Consider the following 15696-nt stretch of genomic DNA (forward strand, 5'->3'; position numbering starts at 1 on the left):
AATGGGCAGAAGACATGAACAGACATTTCTTCAAATAAGACATCCAAATGGCCAACGTGAAAAAGTGCTTAATATCGCTCAGCATCAGGGAAATCCAAATCAAAACCTCAATGAGATACCACCTCACACCAGTCAGAATGGCTAAAATTAACAAGTCAGGAAACGACAGATGTTGGAGAGGATGAGGAGAAAGGGGAACCCTCCTACACTATTGGTGGGAATGCAAGCTGGTGCAGCCACTCTGGAAAACAGTATGGAGGTTCCTCAAAAAGTTGAAAATAGAGCTACCATACAACCCAGCAATTGCACTCGTGGGTATTTATCCCAAAGATACAAATGTAGTGATCTGAAGGGGTATGTGCTCTCCAATGTTTATAACAGCAATGTCCACAATAGCCAAACTATGGAAAGAGCCAAGATGTCCATCAACAGATGAATGGATAAAGAAGATGTGAGATACACACACACACACACACACACACACACACACAATGGAATATTATGCCACCATCAAAAATGAAATCTTGCCATTTGCAACAACATGGATGGAACTAGAGGGTATTATGCTAAGTGAAATAAGTCAATCAGAGAAAGACATGTATCATATGATCTCACTGAAATGAGGAATTCTTAATCTCAGGAAACAAACTGAGGGTTGCTGGAGTGGTGGGGGGTGGGAGGGATGGGGTGGCTGGGTGATAGACATTGGGGAGGGTATGTCCTATGGTGAGCGCTGTGAATTGTGTAAGACTGATGAATCACAGACCTGTACCTCTGAAACAAATAATACATTATATGTTAAAAATTAAAAAAAAAAAGATAGTAGGAAGGGAAAAATGAAGGGGGGGGATTCGGAGGAGGAGATGAACCATGAGAGACGACGGACTCTGAGAAACAAACTGAGGGTTCTAGAGGGGAGAGGGAGGGGGGAATGGGTTAGCCTGGTGATGGGTATTAAAGAGGGCACATACTGAATGGAGCACTGAGTGTTATACCTAAACAATGAATCATGAAACACTACATCTAAATAAATAAATATATTAAAAAATTTAAAAAAATATTTTCTGATATTGCTGGTGCATATGACTATAATTTATTTTTTTAAAAAAATTTAAAGGATTTTATTTATTCATTTATTTTAGAGAGAGAGAGCGGGGGATAGGGGAAGTGGGGGAGAGAGAGAGAGAGAGAGAGAGAAAGAGAATCTCAAGCTGACTCCATGCTCAGCATGGAGTCTGATGCAGGGCTTGATCTCATGACTATGAGATCATGACCTGAGCAGAAACCAAGAGTTGGACTGACTGAACTACCCAGTTGCCCCTCATAATTTTAAAAAAATTTTTAAAAAGATTTTATATTTTTAAAAAACCTTTAAAGTATAGCATATATACCAAATATATATTTATTATGACAACTTCATGAATTAAGCACATCAAGTAATCAGCAACCAGATCAAGAAAAAGAACATTACAAGAAACTTAGAAGCCTCTTCTATGCCCCTATCCATTTTTTGTCATCCTTCTAAACCAGATTCTGACTTCTAATAGTGCAGATTAATTTTGCCTTTTTTGTACATCATGTAAATGGAATCACACTGTATGTGATCTTGAGCCCTCTGGTATTTTCTCTTACTTCTTTTGGGATGTCAGACAGAAGGAACTAACCCAGGAGAGTGAAAGCATTATGAGAAATTGCAGCTGATAGCATATTCTTTGAAAACATTTATTAGTAGTAATTGAGTATACATGCTGTTTGCATATTGTACACATTCATTAAGATAATGATAGATGTTGCATAACTGAAATGTCAAGAAAAGAAGCAGATTATTTGGACTCAGTATTGCTGATGTTTTCTTTTTTATCTTAACTCCTTTAATCATGATTTTTGCAGTTATGAACAGTGACTGTGGTTTATATTTCATAGTTTATCTGGTTGATTATGTGCTTTTTACATGTTTTTCCCAGTAGAAATATTTTTCCCCTTTTGGAAATGGTGGAACGGAGGCACATAACCCCTGTCATCACCAACTGAATTTTTATTACTTCTGTCATTCATGGTCTCCAAGCATCAGCAGCAGTCATTACCCACCATGGAGGTGATAAAGAGAGATTAGGCAGCTCTTCAATTTTCTGGTAGAGTTTTCCCTCAAGGAAATACCATCTTTCTCATTCTTTCATATCACTATGGTCCTTTGTCATAATGTCAGAAGCCCATGTTTGCTGTTACATAATAAGTTCACCACATGTTTTGACTTAATCTAAATTAGATCTTAGGAACTTGTCTTATTAAGTACATACAAGCTTATCAACCTACGTAGATACCTAAAACCTTATTATCCATTTTTTTTCCTTAGGAATTGTTGATAAGAGGTCACAACTTTAGCTGACTTCTACTATCTTTAGTAATTCATATTTATGTACACTCACACACATACACAATCATTTAATACTTAAAGGCATACCTAGCTTACCATTTGCACAATTTTTTTCCTTCATCTATTCCATATTTTATGATAGCCTTGGTCAGAACAATTGGTAATTACATTTTAAGAAACCAATACTCATATTTTTAACAGCTGAATCTGCTAATGGTGTCTTTCTGGATTGGGGTAATTATACAGCATTCATTTCTATATCTCTTGACACAAAGAACAAAATATTGATATATCAGAATTCCTTTTATTTATTTTATTTTTATTATTTTTTAAGATTTTATTTTTAAGTCATCTCTTTATACAGCATGGGAGCTCGAACCTACAACCATGAGATCAAGAGTCATATGCTCTACTGACTGAGCCATCCAGGCACCCCTATCAGAATTACTTTTAAATCCCAGCAATCAGACCATGTAATTTAAAAACTAGAGGAATTATTAGAAAGGTAGGAGGAGCTAAAGGATAGGTACACAATTTTCTATGTACGTATAGGGAGTAGGGATCGATTTTAACCTTCAAAATACTTTAACAAAAAAGTGTTTCTAAGAAGACAGGGTATTCTGCACTAATAGAATCATTACCACCTACTAGGTTGGCCAGCAATCAGGACATCAGATCAGGACAAATGTTGAAATCTGCACCAGCAGGATTGCAAAGTGCTCCAACACATGGGGTCTCAGCCACATGGCCTGGGTTTGAATCCTGGCTACACTGCTTGACCACAAGCTTTGTGGTCACTGCGCTTTTCTTTTTTCATTAATGAAATTGGAATAGTAACGGTACTTATGGGGATATTGGAAAGATTAAAAGTGTTTACATATATGAAGTGTCAGAAAAGTTTTTGGTTCAATAACTACTGACCATTATTATTGAATAAATGAACTAAAACATGAAATGAATATAACACAGTTCATCTTCTGGATCTCATTTTTGTTATTAACCTGATAATTCACAGTGTTTTACAGCTAAAAATGGCTTTAGGAATGATCTATTCCAACTGTCTCAGTTAAACATGAGGAAAATAAAATCAGAGAAGGTAAAATGATTTGTGCTAAATCATCTAGCTCACTAGTAATAAGGTGATTAATTAATTAAATTCTCTTAGTCTGTGTTGTTTAAGGGGAATCGAATAGTCTAGTTGTAACTAGGCTTACAATCAAAAGAAAATACAAATTTAATGTAGGAGGTCAAAAGCCTTAAGGGTAATTCATGTTCCACTACATAGAACTTTCTCCGTTTCCTGTCTTCCATATTATTCAGGGCATCATATTTGTTATGCATTGTGGTGTTTGGGGTGTCTTGAAATATTTAGTTTCTTCTTGTATGATTTTTAATTTTTATTAATACTGTCAGTGCTCAGAAGAACAGATATCAAAGCTTGTTTAAGGAACTTTGTGTTTCTTCGGTCATCTGAGATACCATCTAAATAGTTCCTCAGCTTCTTTTGCTTCTTTCAGAAAAATAAATGCTAGCCAAAGACATTCTGATCAGATAGGTCCATAGGGCACAAATTGGACTGAAATATTTTATCTAATGTGATCAAGGTAATCAAACTGGTTATTTTAGACTTTAAAATATGAATTTATTTGTGCCCATTGATCCTGTGGTTAAACTATTCATAACATATTTTAATGTTGATGTTCTACGAATGTCACCATCAAAGGCGAAGCTGCTATTCTCAAAAATGACCAAGAAAGAGAAAGAGATAAAACAAGAAATGGTATGCTGCATTATCTTCTAAACAAAGTCTTGATTGTGTGTGTGTGTGTGTGACAGAGCGAGAGAGAGAGAGGGGTTACCAAGTCCCATTTTCTGGAAAAATGAGTTAAGTGCTAAAAATTCAATAAAATTTTATTACCAGTTTATTAAATGTCAGACCCTCTGCTAGGCATTTACCATATAGCAATGACTAAGACAACATGTCACATAACCAGTAAGTTTCAGGACCAAGATTCAGCTCAGCCCAGCTAACTCCATTGTGAGTGCTTTTAACGACTGCCTCTTAAAAATCGTTGTTTACACAAAACCATGATTTATTTTCTCATTAATATTTCTCATTTTCTCATTAATGGTGAGTGAAAAAAATGTGTCATTGCTCCCACACCAACATGTAATGCAAAAGTGTCAAGCATTGATATCTTGAGGTTGCATCTTCAATTATACAAAACATCTCAGTGAAATTTTAAAATAATATTAACATGTGAATTTTTCTAGTAAGTTGTTATTTGGTTGTGTTTCAGTTTCCATACTATCTTTCAGATGGGCAATTCAGCCTACTTATTTTTCATTTTTACGATATTAGATAGATCTTTCTTAACACTTATTTGGGAAATACTTAGCCATTCTTAGCCCCAGCTGGGTCCCACTCAGCTCCTTCCTGTTGGAGAAGGTAGAGCAAATTGCTTAAGAACATGGCGCTGCCCTGTTCACAAGGAGTTGTACAATAGAAATACTCGATACTATTTTCCTGTGTGTGACATAATGAATCATTGATTGTGTGACTTGTTATGTATTCTATCAAGCACTAAAGAATAGAACACTCACTCCTTTACAAAAAAAAAAAAAAGTAAGAACATAGTGCTGGAATGGGCAGCCTTAGGTTCAACTCCTAGCCCTGGCATTTAGCTGTCTCGTCTCTGACAAACGACTTAATTTCTCTGATGCCTTGAGTTTTTCGTCTGTAAAAGATTACATATCTTTTACCTCACATTATTATTTACCTTATAAATAAAGTACTGTTTACCTGCAGCCTGTCATTAGATCTCGTTCATAAAATGTCAGGTACTGTTTCAGTTAAAATGAAGGGGTCAGGCCCGGAGGTTTCCAGCTCCAATGTTGTAGAATTTATGGCCCCGGAGACCATAAGGCTTTTCCCTGGTGGTCTATCGGTTATTCCACTCTTTTTACACTTTTTATGAATTCAGCTGGAATTTCCTGAACAGTGCTACTGAGCAGCAATCTCTGGACTCGGACTGTCGTTATTCCCCTTTTAAACATGGTCTTCACATTGCAGATAATGAGAACGAAAACCCTGTGAGGTTAAGTATGAGATGCCATTTCCCTAAGATAATTATCAAGGTAGCCAGAATTCTGATTATGAACCATTCACTCAGTACTCTTCCTGGCACACTGTATTGCTTCTTTATAAGAAGGTCCAGTGAGAACAAGCTATTGCTTTAGTACACTAAAAACATTTATGGGAGAGGCTTCCATAAATCTCTTTAGTGTGTAACAATGGGATAATAAAACTCAGGGATCTGGAACTCACTTTGGTTCTCATCTTCTCTCCAGACCTTTGTGATTTAGAAAGTCCATATGTTAAATTCTCAGAGAGGCTGATTCAGAAAGACCTCTTTTAATTTGGAGGTTGCTGGTGACCTCTTATTTATTTGTTTCCTCTTATTTTTTTCCAAACTAAGATTTTTCACAGGACTTCATATAATTTTTCCAGCTTTCCTGGTATAAACCATCTGTGGTCATTTTGCAGAGTCTCTTTAGGTCATGGGAAAGTTCTGTCTTTCCTGCATAGCACATATATGAGTCCTGCTCTCCACAGCCACTTTTTAGGAGTGGATAGTTGCGTTGTCTCCACGGAATTCAGATGTCATCACAATGCCAAACTTGTTTTCTATCTATAATTGTGAACAAATTCTAGAATTCTCCTCCATTTAAATAACTCATTTGTCAGTTTTGAAGATGAGTTTTGCGTCTTTCTCAAAGAGACAGGCTATTATAGGATCTCTGTTAGAAAATGAAAGTGGTCAAACATTTGATATGTTAGTAGTGTATTTATGTTGGTTTTCCAGATACCTTACAACATTAAAATAATCATTGAAAGGTTAGGGGCACCTGGAGGGCTCAGTGGTTAAGGTCTGCCTTCAGCTCAGGTCATGATCCCAGCCAGGGTCCTGGGATCAAGCCCTGCATTGGGCTCCCTGCTCCGCGAGAAGCCTGCTTCTCCCTCTCCCACTCCCCCCTGCTTGTGTTCCTTCTCTTGCTGTCTCTCTCTGTCAAATAAATAAATAAAATCTTTTTTTTTAAAGAAACGATAGAGAATAAGAGATATATTGTTACAGCGAGTCCTGACCATCTCTTTTCAAGTCTTTATCACTTATCTTTTCTCATTAGACAAATTCCCATCTTCCTTCAGGACCCACCTCAGGTACTCTTCCTTGACTTTAGACTCCCCAGTGCCTCTGAATTTCAGAAGACAAATGATTCCCTATTTTGATACTGTCACACGTATTTGAATTTACCTTGGCATGTGTGTTTGGATTTTCTTTTATGTATGAGCTTGTATGGAGTGAAACAAGATGCTCCTTGAGGACACAGACTAGCTCATATAATTCTAGTCAAGTCCAGACATCATATGCCTAGGGGCTCCAAATGCATGTTACTTTAAATAATAATTTCTAAAACTAGCAATACATACCCCTTGTGGATATTCTGGGAAATACCAAGATAATAAAGCAAATCTGAAGTAGTCAAAAAATTGCAAGAAATATATTCTTCTATTTTTCTGGGATCTTTTCCTTTGAAAATGTGTGTGTGTGAACAAACTGCGATCATATTATACACAGTTTTGATACTTGTTTTTTTTAACAACCTGTCATGATCTTTTTGTTATGAAATATTATCCAAATGTACAATCTTGCCAGCCATCATTTATTCAACTGTTTACTTATGGTTAGACATTTAAATTGTTTCCGTTTTGACTTTATTTAAAAAAATATTTTGATAAATATCTGTATTTCTTCCGGAAAACTTTTACCAACTTATAATTCCAACAATCTATCATAATGCCCTTTCCCTCCATTTTTGCAGCTGTCAGTATTATTGTTGAGTATATATATATATATATATATATACCTATTTTTAAATTTTAGAAGCAAATTTTTATTATTTTAAATTACATTCTTCGTTTATTAGGGACATTATCTATTTCTTATATTTAATAGACATTTAACTGTTTTCTTTTGTGCACTGTCCGTTTGTGAGTGTTTCTCAATTTAATTTGGTATGTGATGTGTTACTCTTAGGTTCATAGGAACTCATTACGTTATTAAGGACATTATCTGCACCCATATTTGTTGGATTCATATTTATTTTTCCATTTTAGTGTTTACCTTTTAATTCTGATGTGGGATTTGAGAGTTTTTGCAAAAAATTGAATTTAATAATTTTTTTCTTTGTGAGTTTTCCATATGAAGCATTGAAAATATTTATTTGCATTCTCTCCTCACACAGATTTTTCTGCTTTGAAGTTTTAATGTTTAACTTTATAGTGTACTTAGACTTACTTGTTTCTTCCCCTCAAATAATTGATCAATTTCCCAGAACCATTTATTGAATATTTTTTCCTACTTATTATACATTTTCTTATTTATGGTATATTTTAATGCATATTACGTATTTCCTTACCAATCACATATGTGTCATATGCCAGTTTCTTATAACTGTGTATTTTGGAGCTCTTTATTCTATTTCATTGATTTTTCACTCTTGTTCTAGCTCCACAGTGTTGATTATTATAGCTTTATAGTAAATTTTAACATCTGGTAAGACAAATTCCTCATATTACTATCTTTTGGTTTTTTGTTTGTTTGTTTGTTTTTAGAGAGGAGGGAGAGAGAGAGAGAGATGAGGGAGGGGTAGAGGGAGAGAGAAAATCCTAAGCAGGTGCCAGGCCCAGTGTGGAGCCTGACTTGGGGCTTGATCTCACAGCCCTGATATCGAGACCTGAGCTGAAATTAAGTCAGTCGCTTAACCGACTGAGCCACCCAGGTGCCCCCTCTCATTCTACTATTTTTATATTTACAAAAGCATTGGTTTTTCTTGCCTGTTTGATCTTACAGAAATTTAAAATTATTTGCCAAGTTAAAAGTATCTATTTGGGATTTTTGCATAGAATTGCACTAAGCCTTAATATTATTTGAGATACACCAGCAGAAAACATTATAGCATTCAGTATGTTCTCTCTTTCAAGTCAGACTAACAGTCGTTTCTTGTTGGAAGAGAATTAACTGCCAGGCTGCCCCACAGTCCAAGTATGCAAGAAGTAGTGTGTTAGCCGGTGGTAACTTACATCTGCAAAGAACATTTTATGAAGAGACTTTCCAAAGTAGCTCTCACAACTATTTTACTTACCTGCTACTTTTCCTTAGAACACAGACATGAATTTTCTCTCCTCAATACATCTCAAGACTTTTTAACACCCTGGTGTTTCCTATCAAGCCAATGTTTATTAAAATATTGAAGTAAATACCTTGAACAACTTTTATACTTGAATGAAGTTTTAAAAAGTTACCACTGGAAAATTGCCCTAAAATCTAGTTGTGACACTGTAATATAAACAACAAAAACTTTCACTCATCTAAACCTTCTTATCTGTCTATTGTTTTTGGGTTTCATTCAGTTTTTCGTTGTCTCAAATGCATGTGTCCTTGTTTCTGGTGGGAATTCTTGCTAAGCGATATGTGTCTTTCTCTTCCTTTGGGATTTGAACTATCCCAGAACCATCTTCTCTCTTTTTTTCCCATAAAGTCTGCTCCTTGGATGACGGTGTCCGTGTTTGGTTTCACGAACATCTGAATAAAATGTGTTTATTTTCCTTTAGAAATATGCATTGTAAACTGAGTGCACTTTTGTTTTTAGAGAAGTACAAGGTGGTAATTCAAGGCCTAGAGAGACGGAGAATTTTTATGTTCAGAGTAAGTGCAAGAAGAGTAGTCTTATTTTCCAAAGCTTCTGTACTGAACAGCATCTTGAGATGAGAAAGAAATTTAATTAGTTTGGATAATTTTATCTGTTTAGTTACTTGGCTTCTGATCAACAATTTTGAAGCAAAGATTGCCCATTACTATGGAAGAGGATTTCTCTTAATTCTTATTTTATGTGACCAGAACAATAATCTAGTAGCAAATCAAAAATCTCTAACTCGTGGTAGCAGCAGAGTGGTGCTTGCAAGGTGTTGAGTACAGAAGCATTTTGTGTTTTGGGAACTCATTACAGTTTGAAAACTTCCTGTATTTTCTATAACAACTAGGGAAATAAGAAATCTTGACATCTTCTTAGAACAACATCTGTTAGGTACAGCAGGAGGATGCTTTTAAAGACATAATTTAGGAACACACAAGAGATAAATAACTTTAGGAAAGAAACCATTACTTTAGTTTCAGGACAAGCTATAAAATTGAAAATTTTGTGAGAGTAGAAAACTAAACTTTGAGTAAATTATAGGCACTGATACTTTAGTTTGAACATATGTTTAGAAGCAATCACTACCATCAAACAGTAACCATGAACACAGGCCAGTAGGATGGATTTCTGAGAGTCATATGCTTTTCATCTACTTTTGAACTCACAACTTGAGAGTTTCATGGCACTGGGATTCTGATGGTATTTGGAGCAATCTGCCACTATAACATCTCTCTAAAGTTCCAGGCAGATTCTGGGTGTTATATGTAAGTGATGAATCACTAAATTCTACTCCTGAAACCAATAGTGCACTCTATGTTAACTAACTAGAATTTAAATAAAAACTTAACAAAACAAGACAAATAATGGCTTTGCTTTTACTTTAAGTGAGACAGTAAATCACTGGGAGGTACAGAGAGGAAGAGTGACAGGGTATGTCATATATATATTTATTTATTTATTTATTTGAGAGAGAGAGAGAGAGAGAGAGCATGAACTGGGGGTGGGGCAGAGGGAGAAGGAAGCTCCCTGCTGAGCAGAGACCCTGATGCTGGGCTTGATGCGGGGCTTGAATCCAGGACCCTGAGATCATGACCTGAGCCGAAGGCAGATGCTTAACCGACTGAGCCACCCAGGTGCCCCATGTGTCTTATATTTTATTTTATTTATTTTTTTATTTTTTAAAAGATTTTATTTATTTATTTGACAGAGAGACACACAGCAAGAGAGGGAACACAAGCAGGGGTAGTGTGAGAGGGAGACGCAGGCTTCCCGCTGAGCAGGGAGCCCAATGCAGGGCTCGATCCCAGGACCCTGGGATCATGACCTGAGCCGAAGGCAGACACTTAACGACCGAGCCACCCAGGCGCCCCTTATGTCTTATATTTTAAAATGAAACCTCCTGCTGCAGGTGGAGGGAAAACTATAGTGGAAAAGTGGTGGGAGTAGTGAGCTAATTTGGAAAGCTATTTGCAATAGCCCAGGTGAGTGACAATGGCGACTTGGACCAGGATCGTGGTGGTAAAGGCGATAATAAGTACTTGGGCTCAAGACACGTGTTCAGAGCAGCTAACAGGATTAGCTGACAGACTGGATGTGATGTGTGAGAGAAGAATAGCTACAAATGACTCTAAGGTTTTTGTTCCAAGGGAATGAAAGAAATAAAGTGTAATTTACTGAGAAGGGACCCCCTAGAGAAATAGCAGGTTGTGTTGGAAGGAAATAAAAAATGAGTCTTCTTTCTTTTCTTTTTTCCTTTTCTTTTCTTTTCTTCCCTTCCCTTTTCTTTCTTTTCTTCCCTTCCTTCCTTCTTTCCAACTTCCTTCCTTCTTTCTTCCTTTTCTTTCTTTCTTCTTTCTTTCTTTCTTTCATCTTTTCAGACCTTTTTAAGTCAACAAATCAGAAATAGAGTTTACAAAAACAAAAGAAAGAAAAGAAACTTCTTTCAATAGACAATGTGAGGACATTGGAAGCAGTTCCTAGAGAAGCAGGTGATGATGAACGCATATCTCACCCTATGGCTTCTAATCAGCTTCAAGACATGTCATCTTCTTTCTCTTTCATTTCAGCCTAACGCTTCTGCTTCTTCTGCCCCTTCTACTTATGACTCCACTTGCAGTAAGGTAAGCCTCATGGACACATGCCCACAGCTGCTAAGAGTCTGTTTTTGAACACACAAATTTTGAGATGGCTGTTAGCATCCAAGTGATCATGTCAAATAAGCAGGTAGATATCTGAGATGAGTTCAGGGAAGGATCCTGAGCTGAAGAAAAAAAAGTGGAGAATCATTTGGGCATAGAGATCATGAATCATGAGACTGATTGAGATGACCTGAGAGTAAATATAGAAATGGGGAAAAAAGGTGTAAAAAAAATCCAAGGATTCCCAAATTTCATGTTTAGGATGATGAGGAAGAACCAATAAAGAGACTGCGAAGATGCAACTGGAGAGGTAGGAATGGAACCCAAACACTGGTGTCCTGGGAACCAACTGAAGAAGTTGATTGAAGATGGAAGGAGTGATGCATTGTCTTGAAGGCTACGGAGCTCAAGATGAGGACTAGGAATTGACCTTCTGATTTGGAAGTGTGGAGGCCATGTAACACCATGTAAAAAGTTGTTTCAGTATAGAGACCATAGCCCAGTTACAGTGGGCTCAAGAGGAAAAGAGGGTATTCAGGGAAATAATGTGTCTGTGGAGCAAATGGAGAGAGTGAGGATGGGTAGTCTTGTGAGAAGATTTTCGGTAAATTCACACAGAGAAATGAAGCAGTTATTAGAGGCAGTTAAGGGGTCAAGAAAGGAATTTTTTCTTTATTTTTAAAAATTTTTTATTTTAAAGAAGATTTTATTTATTTATTTGAGAGAGTGAGCATGGGCATGAGCGAGCGAGCGAGAGAGAGCACAAGCAGGGGGAGGAGCAGAGGGAGAGAGAGAAGCAGACACCCTGCTAAGCAGGGAGCCAGAAATGGGGCTTTATCCCAGGACTCTATCCCTGGACTCGATGCCAGGACTCCAGCTGAAGGCAGACACTTAATGACTGAGCCACTGGGGCACTCCGATTTTTTTCTTTAAACAGGAACTATTATAGTATGTTTGTATATTAATGGAAATATCTCTAAAAAAAGAATGTAACCTGAAAGAGGTCCTTAAGTGAGAGTAGTAGAATTCTGTGTGGACATGGAAGAGGCGGCCTAAGAGCACACGAGTTTCATCCCTAGAACAGGAGGGAAGATCAAGTACAGAGGCATCCAAAAAAGACGGCATGATAGGTTTTGTGGTAGAACCATGTGGACGTTCTCTCGTCATTTGAGTCATATTTTTCAACAGAATAAGAATCTAGGTCATTAGCTCAGAGTGAAGGGCTAGGAAAATGGTAAGTGAATGAATCAGGGAAATGAGTAGGACTGCCTCGAAGCACTAAAGCCCTACTTGAAGTTAATGATCATCATTTTTTTAAAGATTTTATTTATTTATTTGACAGAGAGAGACACAGCTAGAGAGAGGGAACACAAGCAGGAGGAGTGGGAGAGGGAGAAGCAGGCTTCCTGCTGAGCAGGGAGCCCAATGTGGGGCTCGAACCCAGGAACCTGGGATCATGACCTGAGCCGAAGGTAGACGCTTAATGACTGAGCCACCCAGGTGCCCCAATAATCATCATTTTAAAATGAGACCAGTCAGCAGGGTTGAATGCTTTTTTTTTTTTTTCCCCCAGCTCTGCTCTCCTCCTTTGGTGCATATGAAAACTAGATACAGAGTGATATTTAGCCAGGTTTGGAGTTTTGCCAGAGGACAACTATGGAGAGAAAAATGGGTGAGAGAGTGTGTGTAAGGGAGTAATAATCCTGATAAATTCTAGAATCTAAGCTGGATAGGAAGGAAGTGAGAATATGAGATGGGTAAGGGACAGTGAACAGGTGGTAGAAGAATTGGAGATCCAAAGACAGGTGCAAACAAAGTTGAGTACCTAACCATTGGAGTTGGGGAGAAAAGTAAATGATCTTAAAAGATAGGATGTGGTGGGTGGAGAGAGGTGCACTTGAAACTGAGCATGGGGAATGGTGCAGTTATTGGTAAAGCACATGGAGAGTATGATTGGCCCAGGGTGAGTTAGGCAGAATTAAGGACAACCACAATTCAAGGAAGGAGGCAAGAATCTGAAAGGACAAGATAATGGAGGGCTTGTCTACCTGGATAGGAAAACCACCAAGAGTTATGGCAGAAGTCATTTTGGACTGACCATTGCTAATATCTTCAAGGAATGAGGGAGGGGTCCTGGAGATCCACAAATAACTAGAATAAAGAGGGAATGATATTGTCCAACGGCATGAGCTGAGATTTTCAGAGATCCGCCCAAGAAAAGACTAAAAAATGCATAGAACGAGGTTCCCAAATTTTGTTGCATATTAGAATCACCTGGGGAGCTTTAGGACACCTGGATTCTCACATCATAGCCCATACTAATTAAATCAGAATGTCTGGGGACAGGAACATACCATGAGTATGTTTTTCCAGATTCTTAGGCGATTTTGATGTCAGCAAAGTTTGGCTACCATTGCCAGAGTGGACCCTATATTATATCATTTGGCGAGAATTAAAGTAGGACAAATTGATCTTGGCTGAAAGGCAGATTTTTTTCTGAAAATATCTCTGTGTAAATGGAGAGCAGGAAATGAAAACAACATCGAGAACAATAACAAAAACAGCTGTTGGAAATCAGCCGGAAATGGTGAGGTTGTTACTATAAGAAAGTTGACTGTTTGAGAAATGGAGGAGATGCTTTTGTTTAGATGATTAGCTTTAATATCCATGTGGCCATGTGCCACGTACTTAACTTTATCCTCAGCCTCCTTATTTGTACAATGGGATCAAAATATATACCTTTCAATTATTCACAGAGCAAGAATATCCTGGCAGAATTCCCTTAATAAATTCCCTCACTAAATTCCTCCATTGAGAACATTTTTGTATCTTCATCAATGCTTAGGTAGTATTTCTTTGTTACAGAATTTTTTTGTGTGCTTTTTTATGTGTATGTATAATTTATATATATATGTTATATATAATTTGTAATGTATGTGTATGTGTAGGTATGTATATATGTATCTATCAAATAAGATCACAAGACACCAAGCACCATGCCCTGTGCGTGCCAGAATTTTGCCAAGCTGAAGCCAGGTTCAGTTCTCTCAAAGTCATTGTAAGATAAAAGATGAATGTATCAAGCTCCTCATCTTCTTCTGTCTTGTGGAAGGATTGTAAATAGCACTTCTGGAAATGGGAGAGAGGAAAGAAGTCACCACTTGTCTTCTAGCTGCACTCGGACAAGATTGTACTGTCAATGGTTAACATCACAGTGAGTCAGGCCCGGGACTACACTGTAGTTGTATTGCTTTTTATTTAACCTCTCTGAATATTCTTTTAAGGCTGTTGAGATAATGCACTTGCCAATTGCAAAATTACTAACTGGCCTGTAGTGAAGGTGAGTGTATGTTTAATAAATGATCACGATCACTGTCCATCATTTTTAGCCACTTTAATCAAAGACATTTGCAGTTTTACAAGTCAATGTTACTATTAGAAGAATTCAAAGTAATGGATGAAAAGGACAAAAATTCCTGATGTTAGAAAAATTGGCATTTTGTGGGTTTTGACAATTTTTCTGACACTTGGTTTACACAGGACATAAAGATTGCAAAGACAGGTATTTAATTTTCTCTGATATAGAGGCTGGCAGGAAGTTGAAAAAAATCGACAAGATGGAGTTCTTCATAAGGGCTTGACGTTACTTAAGACATGAACGCCACTAGGATAGAGACCTATTTAGGGAAATGGATTTTTTTTTTTGTGAGCAGTGACCTATTGTCCCTTCTTACAATTTGCTGAATGTGATCTTTGCTGAAGTTAATCACAGAGAGCCAGTTTTGCAGGATTCCAACAGCAGCCTTCCAGTGGTGAAGAGCCAACGGCAACATACTGCAATACTCGCAGGAAATCTACTGCTTTAGGGGTGAAACCGGCTCTCCAAAAGAATCTTTAATAGCATGGTGTTGTTTCACATGAAGCTATTAAACTGTCTACATGAAAAAGAGACCTTCCCTCCAAAGGTCTCTCTGGTCCCCCTCGCTTTGATTTTTCTGGCTCTTATAAAACATGTACAAATTCAGTTTGAAGTTTTCAAATCTTGTAAAAGGCCCAGAAAATTTCAGATCAGTTAACAAAAACCCAGTTAAGCAGTCCCTTGGCACAATTCTCTAATACTTAACACATTTCTCTGGGCCATAAATTAAACAGGCCCTCTTGGAAATTTAAATAGCTTATGGGGGGGGGGGTGAGTGGTGGTCTTTGACAAAAGGAGCCAAAGAAGTGATATATTGATCAAAAAAAAAAAGATACGATTTAATGTCTTCTTTTATTTTCTTCTTCAATTACCAAAACCTTGTATTCCGCAACATTACTTGATATGTACCAATAGTAGCAGCTTTTGGTAGATAACATGTTGCCATCATCAGAAAGTGATAATGCTTGACTGCAAAGGTCTTGTTCTGTTGAGCATATAAATCACAA

Source organism: Eumetopias jubatus, unplaced genomic scaffold, assembly GCF_037043125.1.
Source record: "Eumetopias jubatus isolate StellerSeaLion01/CBP00866 unplaced genomic scaffold, mEumJub1_p1.0 scaffold_8, whole genome shotgun sequence".
NCBI classification, from domain to species: Eukaryota; Metazoa; Chordata; class Mammalia; order Carnivora; family Otariidae; genus Eumetopias; species Eumetopias jubatus.